Raw genomic sequence first — 10,943 nt, 5'->3', positions numbered from 1 at the left:
GGCGTACGGCCGCGTAGCCCCATAGAGAAGGACGGGGGCTGCGTTCTAATCACACGCAGCACCTGTCCTTCCCGGCAGCTACTTGGTACGGCCCCGCACGCAGCACAGAGCTGTACGTGCAGGCCGATTCGTGTGTGAATGAGGCCTTATCCCTCTACTCACTCCCCACCCCCATCCAGATATCTATTACTCCTCTACCTCCCAACCACGTATCTGTTACCCCTCTATAACCCCCCTATCCAGATATTTCTCCCCCCTCTACAAACTCCCCATCCATATATCGACCGACATATCTGTACCCAGCTGCTGCTGCCTCCTCTCCCCCCTCCCGCCCTCGGACATACCCAGCCAGGGAGTTGTGTGCACTCACTGCAGGGGGCGGGGCTTGTGACACACACGTCTCCTGTGACTCACCTCCTCTCCCGCCGCCTGTTACTATGGACGCGGCCGGGAGGGGAGGTGAGTCACAGGACCCGCCCCCTCACTGTGAAGCCCGTCGGCAGTGCGGGGCCCCGCGGCCCGGTATCATTTGATCCACGGACCGTTACCGGTCCGCGGCCCAGAGGTTGGGGACCACTGCCCTAGAGGGCTAAGAAAAGATGCTGCAAGGCAGATAGAGTAAGCTCTTGTTTTGAAACAGAGAGTCTCAATAAATGGTGCCCTTTCAGACTGTGCTAGTGTCATTAGCGGTGTGCCTTAGGGTTCTGTGCTGGGACCCATGCTTTTCAACCTGTTTATTAACGACATCGGGGACGGAATAAACAGCAATATCTCAGTGTTTGCTGACGATACCAAAATTGGGAGGGTAATAGAAACAGATCAAGATAGTGTAACATTGCAGGAGGACCTGGATAAAATAAGGGAGTGGGCAACTATGTGGCAGATGAGGTTTAATGTCGATAAATGCAAAGTTATGCACTTTGGGAGCAAAAATAGGCAAATGGGTTATACAATTATGGGTATGCCACTAGGGAAGTCGGAAATGGAGAAAGATTTGGGGATCATTGTAGACCATAAACTGAATAGATTACAGTGTCAGGTTGCTGTAAGCAAAGCTAGTAGAATCCTGTCCTGCAGGGAATGTTTTGCAGGGATAGGTCTATCATTTTGCCACTTTACACATCAATGGTTCGGCTCCACCTGGAGTATGCGGTGCAGTTTTGGGCACCGGTACACAGAAAGGATGTCCTTGAACTGGAGAAAGTCCAGCGGAGGGCGACCAAACTCAAAGGGGATGGAGGACCAGAACTATGAGACAAGGCTACTAAAGTTAAACATGTTTACGTTGGAAGTAAGGAGATTAAGTGGGGACATGATTTTCATGTACAAAATGTTCAATAGTCATAGCAACATTAGCAACAAACTCTTTAAGATTAATTCCGTAACAAAGACTAGAGGCCACCACCTAAAACTGGTAGAAAAAAAATTCAAACACAAGGGGCGAAGGGGGTTCTTCTCAGTTCGCATGGTTAGGGTCTGGAACTCGCTGCCTGAAGCAGTGATTTCTGCGAATAGTCTGGAATCATTCAAGAAGCTTTTGGACGACTTCCTGAGAGACCGTAATGTACACGGGTACAGGTACTCTTAGGAATGAGAACACTCATGGACCTATACACACTGTGGCAGTGCGTGGCAATGCCAGGGTGTCTTTTGGCAATATAGTCAGCCAGGTCTCTCTGCCAGGTTGTATTCCTGAAGAGATCCTGTTGAGGAAAACAGTAAGGTCCTGGGACTGGGACACTGAACAGGATAACCTGTGAAGGGTGAGCATTGGTGAGCCCATATCTGTTATATGCTGCAGCAAGCTATTTATGTTGGACTTCCTTTACTGTCTGCCTTTTGAACAGAAAATAAAGACGTTTTGTTAATGGAAAAGCCTGTGCGAGTGCTCTGTGAGCTCCCCAATATCACAACACATACACACACACAATAGGTTGGACTTGATGGACTTATGTCTTTATTCAACCTCAAATACTACATAACTAAACATCAAGAAAGGAACTCCAGCAACATCAAGACATCTTAACATCACAGAAGAGTTCCCCTTTAACCTCTGGACATCATCTGCTAAAAGCTTGCTTGAAGAAGAGCCCTTCACACTTCTCTTTTGCTCTTTGAACGCTGTCAAAACTCATAAAAACTTCACCTTATTCCCTTTTATTTTACTGTTATAGATAGATATATATCTATATATATAGAGATATCCAAATCATTGGATTCAGGTGTTCTGTGAAATTTCCTTGCTACTAAATATTCCACAGTCATCTGTTAGTGGTATTATAACAAAGTGGAAGCAACTGGGAACAACAGCAACTCAGCCATGAAGTGGTAGGCCACGTAAAATGACAGAGCGGGGTCAGTGCATGCTGAAGCGCACAGTGTGCAGAAGTCGCCAACTGTCTGCAGAGTCAATAGTTACAGACCTCCAAACTTCATGTGACCTTCAGATTGGCACAACAACAGTGCATATAGAACTTCATGGAATGGGTTTCCATGGCCGAGCAGCTGCATCCAAGCCTTACATCACCAAGTGCAATGCAAAGCATCGGATGCAGTGGTGTAAAGCACGCCACCACTGGACTCTAGAGAAATGGAGACATGTTCACTGGAGTGATGAATCACGCTTCTCTGTTTGGCAATCCGATGGATGTGTCTGGGTTTTACGGTTGCCAGGAGAACGGTACTTGCCTGACTGCATTGTGCCAAGTGTAAAGTTTGGTGGAGGGGGGATAATGGTGTAGGGTTGTTTTTCAGGGTTTTGGCTTGGCCCCTTAGTTCCAGTGAAGGGAACTCTTAAGGCATCGGCATACCAAGAAATTTTTGACAATTTCATGCTCCCAACTTTGTGGGAACAGTTTGGGGATGGCCCCTTCCTGAACCAAAATGACTGAGCACCAGTGTACAAAGCAAGGTCCATAAAGACATGGAGTGAGTTTGGGGTGGAGGAACTTGACTGGCCTGCACAGAGTCCTGACCTCAACCCGATAGAGCATCTTTGGGATGAATTAGAGCGGAGACTGCGAAGCCAGGCCTTCTGGTCCAACATCAGTACCTGACCTCACAAATGCCCTTCTGGAAGAATGGTCAAACACTCCCATAGATACACTCCTAAACCTTGTGGTCAGCCTTCCCAGAAGAGTTGAAGCTGTTATAGCGGCAATGGGTGAGCCAACTCAATATTGAACCCTATGGACAAAGACTGGGATGCCATTAACCCCTTCATGACTGAGCTAGTTTTCAGTTTCTGTTCATAAATGACACACATTTTTGCTGTGTGATTCTTCCACAGAAGTAATATACTTTCTTACTAAATGTACCCACACATATTATATATTGTTTTTTAGAGGACAGATAGAGCTATATAATTATATCAAACATGTGTACCTAACGCCTCACTTAGTTTGAATAAAATATAAAAAAATGAGGAAAAAAACTAGAAGAAAACACTTTTTTTTACAATTTTTGATTATTATTTTTTAGACATGTTTTATAATAATTATAGTATAAAAGATATATTTATATATAATTTTTATTTTCCTAATTTTGTTTTACACTTTATTTTTTACACTTTGTAAAAAAACAAAAACATTTTTGTCAGTTTACATGAAGCAGTCACTAGGACTGCTTGATAAATTAACTTTTTTAACTTTTGGCTATTATTAGGCTGCTCCAAACTTAGGAACAGCTAATAATAACCTTAGAGACTGATCCTTACAGCATGTCAGATTCAGATCTCACTAAGGGTTAGTTCACACCAGAAACTGCATCACAACTGCGTGCGCCTGCGCAGTTGCATTGTGATGCGTTTTTGACGCATTTCCCCCCCCTGCATGTCCCTGGATGATGCCACAATCAATTCTGTTTTTTTGTATGCATTCTGTTGCGTTTTAGTGCGTTTGCATGCATTTGCAATACGCCTTGATGCGTTTAGTGCAGTTAGATGCAGGTAAAATAGGACAAGCAGTACTTTTTCTGACTGCATCTGAACGGACTGAATTAGGCACAAGAAAGCCCATAGGAAAGCATTGGGATGTATTTTGACTGCAGCAGTTAAAATAAACGGACTGCATCACAACTGCATATGGTGTGAACAGGCCCTAAAGGTCTTTGATCGTGCCTAGACGATCAGAAGTGATACAATGTATCTCTTTGCCTGAAATGTATCATAAACATCAGGCTATCCAGCTGTCAAAACGAATAGCAGACAGGTAAGTCACTCTGCTACTTCTCTGCTATTTTCAGCTGTCAAATACAGGATTGCTATTTAGCGCTCCCGTATTTGCATGTAACGGCTTCATTCTTTCATTAATGAAAGAAAGAAGCTTTTACAAAAGCTTAACTATTTCATTAATTAATGCCTCAATACTGAGAATCAGCGGTTACCGGCACTACAGAGCCTTAAATAACTCGTCACGTACAGTGTACGTCTCCCGTCATGAAGGGGTTAAAGTTCATGTGTAAAAGCAGGCGACCCAATACTTTTCGTGTGTGTGTGTGTTCTCTTTTTATTAATATCTTTTTTTGTATATTTTCTGCACCGTTTCTTTCATTAAAGGACGATCTTAAAAATTGTTAAGCTTATCTCTACACTTTAAATACAAACTTAAAGTATCCTTGCCTCTGTGAAGAGCACTACTGTATAGTGAATCCTGTCTGAGAGGACAGCGGTATCATAGGCATTGTTTAAGTGTTTTAAATTGTCACGGCACGGTCTGTGTTTCCGTTAAAAAACATGTGGTGGCAGCGAACGTTTGTGGGTAAAGGGTTAACTGTGGAGTGTTACCGCGAGATTGTGTACCGCAACCTGGGAAATCTTTGTGTAGGGTGAAGCTAAGAATAGTATCGCCACGTCCTTGTGACGCCACGCTCGGTTTAGAACTGTGTATAGTCACGTGTGATTGACGTACAGCGGGTTTGGGCCAGGCATACGTCACATAGTATGCTCCCTTTTTTTTTTTTACACCCTGAAGGCCACTTCATTGCAGATGAGGCAAGAGCACATGTGATTACAAAGACTTTGATGATTATCTTATGGCAACACCACAGAACAAATCAAATTTGTCTGACAGCTACCTGAAAGAGTTCTGGTTTGCCATGTAGCATAGTAACATGAATACCTTTTTTTTATATGTGGCACTTTAAAGGCTACTTATCTGTAAGCCCATTCTCTGCCAATTTAGGAGCCGATAGGCAAAACTGTTGTCAGTTTAGAATAGATGGTGTTTAAGTGTTTCCTTATTCATTTCCAGTAGCAACGTTCACTTTGTATTAGTCTTTAGGACAGACTGTTCCAAGGTTTGACAGTAACAAGATGGAGGTCTATAGAAATGTTTTGCAAAAGCTTGCCATACACATTGATGATTGATCTTATACAAACTGAAGCCAGTGTTAACAAGGTCTTAGTTTGGTAAAATTGCGTTTTATTCCATCTTAACCGTCCATCAGCATCCTCCAGCTGCTGCTTAATTTGGCCAGCTTGCCCCGCTGCCCCCATTCACCGCCACGAAGTGAGCCGGCTACTGCGTTCCCCAACACCTTCCAGCTGCGACTATGCCAAGCTGTTCCGCGCATGGCTCCATCCTCCTCACATCATTTCCACCAGCTGCCATCCTGCCATGAAAGGTCACTGAATGACCACCTATTTCACCCAGCATGATCCAGCTGCCACTCTGCACTGACAGCACACCAGGAATAGACCACCACCATGACCACGACTGCACCCTGCAGGTTTGGGGATGGGATTTTTCTTCTCCCCCCCTCCCCACCTCCCACCTGAAGGGCAGGTTTCACCTCATACTCATAGTTGCCGATTTCACATGACCGATCACCCACACAAGGAAAGTCCAATTTTACATATACAAACTTCCACACAATGTGAGTGCAACACACCATCTATTTGTCTTTTTATCTCCCTGCCATCAGTTATTGCGCTAGGTCATGGCACTCTATTGTTTGTTTCGTTTTTCCAGCAACATTCTCAGCCTGCTTTAGTTGGTCATTGGACTGCCTATCTGATAGGCAAGGCCAACTGAAGGAGCGCACATGACAAGATAAAAATGCTGCAGCTAATTGCAAGCCAGTCACTTAGCATCATCAGTCTGCTGTGCAAATTGGAAAACAATGACTAATCACTGTTATCAACCAGCAAAAAGAAGTGCTGTTACTGGCAGGAAAACTTTGCAACAGATTTGCCAAAAACTATTTGCTTAAAGGCCAATTCCAGCTTCAGCAAAAGAACCCCATATAAATATGATTGCCAGCAGCTTTTAATACTGCAATACTGTCCTCTGTACCCGCACTTTGCTGCTCCTTTTCTGGGTTAAATGACAGCCAGTGTCAATGAACCAATTCCCTATGAGTTCAAGGCATAATGGCTTCAACCCTCACCCTGGACAACAATGCTGCAATGAGCCGCACCACGTCATTATGTGGTGCAGCTGTCTGCAGCATTTTGGATCATCACTGAAGGGCATGTAATGTGACCAGACCAGATTAAAGACACCTGGAGAAAAAAAAAGTAAAGAAAAGCTGAGCAAGTAGGGGGGTAAGCAGGAAGCCCAAGGTCAGAGTTGAACTTTAAGAAAACTATGTAGTGTGAGGCTTGATTCCAAAGATACTGAAAAAAATAGATTTTGTTTTTTAAACTTTAACAGGTGCCATAGAATGTTTGTGGTTAAAATACTATTATCACATTTTTTTAAATTCTTCAGCCCATCTCCGTGCTACTTAACTCCTGTAGCCTCTTTCAGACCGTTCCTGTGTACATGCATTTGGTCCAGGTGCACATCATCTTAATTGGCTTCCTGATAATGACAATCATACCAACACATATCATGCCTACATAATGTGTGTTAGCACATCCATTTTGTTTGTAATCTTCTCAAGGGGCGCATGTGACAGTGTGACAATTTTTGACAGGACCAGTATATTAACCAGTTGACATCCGCGGTGTTAAACCCCCTTCCCATCCAGGCCATTTTTCAGTATTCAGCGCTGCGGTACTTTAACTGACATTTATTCCGTCATGCAGCGCTGTACTGAAATGAATTTTATACCCTTTTTTGGGGACAGATAGAGCTTTCTTTTGGTGGTATTTATTCACCACTGGGGGTTTTATTTTTTTACTATATTAAGAAAAAATTACCGAAATTTAAAATTGCCCGCTAGGGGGCGCGCGCGAGCAGAAAAAAATTGCCGTCTGGAGGCGGCAACCCGCAGATGCTGCAGTGCCGTCCGTCCGTTTTTTTACTACGGGCGGACGGCAAGAGGTTAAAAGCTAGAAAAGTATACTCATGCACCAAAGCACCTGACCGACCAAATGTCTATTGTTTCCTAGATGATAGTTTTGTTGTACTTCTCCACTAGTGTTGGGATTGATGTTCGAGTTGAACAAGAGTTTGACTCAAACATCGCTAGTTCGTATTCCCCGAACACACAAACTATCAGGGCGTTCGGCGGGCTATTCGCCTGGCAACGCACAGTGCTCAGAAGCAAGTTGCTGGAAGACTGCACTTTCCCACACATGGTGCTCTATAATGTATTGCTGGGATGGTGGGATTTGTATTCCTCTATAGCTGACGGTATATTGCGCTGTACTGTATATCATACCATCTGCACTGTGGAGAAAGTCAGAATAAAGTAATATTACTGTTGGCCAGTAAACTAAACTTCTGAAGCAGCTAATCAGCAGGGATCGAACACTGGGTGGCGCTGTGGAGGATTTCTGCCAATGAGATCGAGGGAGCAAGTGCGCGCAGCAGCGTGGGTGACTAGAGACGCCGAGAGAGGCGGCGGGACAAGCCGGGGGACCAGAGGTCGGAGGACGGCGGGACAAGCCGGAGGACCAGACGGACAGCGGCCTGGACGGAGATCGGTGGGACCAGCAGTACAGAGGACTCGAGGTGGTGGCACCGGGGGTCAGCGGGATCGAAGGTCGGCGGGACCAGAGGATCGGAGAAACAGACGGACGGACCAGAGGGACGGTGGACGTCAGTCAAAGGGCCTGGAGAGCGGAGGGACCGGAGGTCGGCAGCAGGGACGGGCGAGCGCTGGTGGCGGGGACGGAAGGACGTGGAGCCGAGCTGAGGGAGACCAGAGGTCGGAGGGACAGACGGAGGGACCGATCGGCCTGTGTGGACGGAGGCTGTGTAAGAAGGAGACGTGACTGGCATCAGGAACAGGTCGTATGAAAGTGATTGGGGTGAGGGGGTTGTAGTTGTTTCAAGGTTCTGTATTGTGGATTGGGGGGGTAGAAGTGTATTGGTGGAGGGTGAGAGTTGTTGTTTAGGGAAGGGAAGAGTGTTACTTTAACAACAAAAAACAAAAACAAAAAAAAGGGGATTGTCTATTCTTTTACATTTAAATTTATCCGAGCTATTTTATTTACTTGCATCATATATCAATCTGATAGGGTGTATATTAAAACTGTTAGTATATGAGTTAAACTACTAGTGTATGAGTTAAAGTTAAAAGAAAAAACTAATATAAATAGATAAGAAAAGTAGTACTATTACATTGCTAAGGGGGCTGCAGTAGCACTCAAAGTGTTAAAGACTAACCCCAACTTAACCCCAGGGTACTCGAGGCGGCGGCACCCGAGACCGGGGGTCAGAGGGACCAGAGGATCGGAGGAACAGACGGATGGACCAGAGGGACGGTGGACATCAGTCAAAGGGCCTGGAGAGCGGAGGGACCGGAGGTCGGCATCAGGGACGGCCGAGCGCCGGTGGCGGGGACGGAAGGACGTGGAGCCGAGCTGAGGGAGACTAGAGGTCGGAGGGACAGACGGAGGGACCGATCGGCTTGTGGGGGAGGGGGGTGTGTAAGAAGGTGCTGTGTAAGAAGGAGACGTGACTGGCATCAGGAACAGGTCGTATGAAAGTGATTGGGGTGAGGGGGTTGTAGTTGTTTCAAGGTTCTGTATTGTGGATTGGGGGGGTAGAAGTGTATTGGTGGAGGGTGAGAGTTGTTGTTTAGGGAAGGGAAGAGTGTTACTTTAACAACAAAAAACAAAAACAAAAAAAAGGGGATTGTCTATTCTTTTACATTTAAATTTATCCGAGCTATTTTATTTACTTGCATCATATATCAATCTGATAGGGTGTATATTAAAACTGTTAGTATATGAGTTAAACTACTAGTGTATGAGTTAAAGTTAAAAGAAAAAACTAATATAAATAGATAAGAAAAGTAGTACTATTACATTGCTAAGGGGGCTGCAGTAGCACTCAAAGTGTTAAAGACTAACCCCAACTTAACCTACAAATCCCAGCAATAATACATTATACAGCGCAATGCAGAATTCCACCAGCTATAATGTACTATTGCTGGGACTTGTAGTCCTCTATAGCTGGTGGTATTCTGCATTGTGCTGTATAATGTATTATTGCTGGGATTTGTAGTCCCCTGTACAGCGAAATGCAGAATACCACCATTTATAGAGGTAATGTATTGCTGGGATTTGTAGTCCTCTATAGCCAGTGCCATTTTGCATTGATTGCTGTATAATTTTAAACTTTCCATTTCACTATATTGCACACCACACTTTTTTTTCTTCTTATTTCCACCGCTCCAAGCTTGCTCCTGTGATGGACTACAATCTCAATACACACTAGTAGTCCATCACTGGAGCCATTTGTTTTGGAGCAGAGAGCCCGCACTGACCACCTGGCGGTCCGCATTGGCCACCTGAGAGCCTAATTGGGCAGCCACCTCTGCTGCGCGCGCGCGCACGCACGCACACACACACACACACACACACACCCATTAAACTCTCTGGACCCCTGGTGAGAGCCCGCACAGCCGACCTGAGACCCTTTAGACATCAGGTGGAGAACCCAGAGCAACAGAGTATGTAGCTTCATCTTATTCTGCATTGCTGTGTAATGTATTGCTGGGATTTGTAGTCCTCTATAAGCTGATGCTGTTCTGCATTGCTGTATAATGGTATTGCTGGGAATTGTAGCTCTCTATAGCTGTTGGTAGTCATTATTACTGGGATTTATAGTCCGCTATAGCTGATGGTATTCTGCATTGTTGTGTAATGTATTGCTTGCAATTGTAGTTCTCTATAGCCAATGCCATTCTGCAATGCTGTACAATGTATTTCTGAGTTAGTGGCAGAACTACCAGGGTCACAGCAGTCATGCACACGTACAGCACTGACGAGGTATCCCTCCACTACCAGCGTGCTGCACATTGCCTAAATTGATAAATACATTCACACTACTGTTACATGGATGGCAAAAGTGGCAGTGGGGGAGAAGGCGAGGGAAGAGGCAGAGCGGGAGAGGGGCCAAGTTGGTGGACCATGGGCCTCTGGGTTGTACTTGCCCCCTGGGCTAAAAGTTGCCAGTCAGCCCCTGCCTGCCAGACTGACAGCTGAGATTTCATAAAATTGAAAAGGACACAAGCAAAACAGTATTGTACCCAACTGTAAAGAAAGGGGGGAAATCTTGAAATTACTTAACCCCTTCACAACCTATGACTAGATAATCCCATCATTAAGTCTGAAAGGGTTACACAGACTTCCAGCAGTTTGTTCCATTTTGTAGAGCCGCGACCGGCTTTACAGTAGAAGCGATTCTGGCGGCTCAGCTGCCACCAGATCGCTTCTATGATCCGTTAACCGGGAGGGCCGCCCCCGCCTTGCTTCCTAGGCTCCGCTGCTCCTCCTACGGGCCCAGGACCAGCTTGCCAGGTGTCGGCGGGAAGCTGGGGAGGAGAGCAGCGAACATCCATGTGCGGATCCCCTCCCTGTACTATGGGACCGGGAGCTACGCGTATTGCATCACTTCCAGTCCCATAGCCGTCATTGCTGGGCTTCTGATGCCCAACAATAAGCTATTGAAGTGCGATCTGCACTTCAATAGCTTACTTCAAGTGTAAAGGTGACACTGGGGGTCTTTTGGACCCCCAGCATTACCTTAAAGAGGACCCGTCAC

This window comes from Nanorana parkeri, unplaced genomic scaffold (assembly GCF_000935625.1).
Source record: "Nanorana parkeri isolate BGI_ZX_2015 unplaced genomic scaffold, ASM93562v1 scaffold2716, whole genome shotgun sequence".
NCBI lineage: Eukaryota > Metazoa > Chordata > Amphibia > Anura > Dicroglossidae > Nanorana > Nanorana parkeri.
This window is presented reverse-complemented; position numbering follows the sequence as displayed.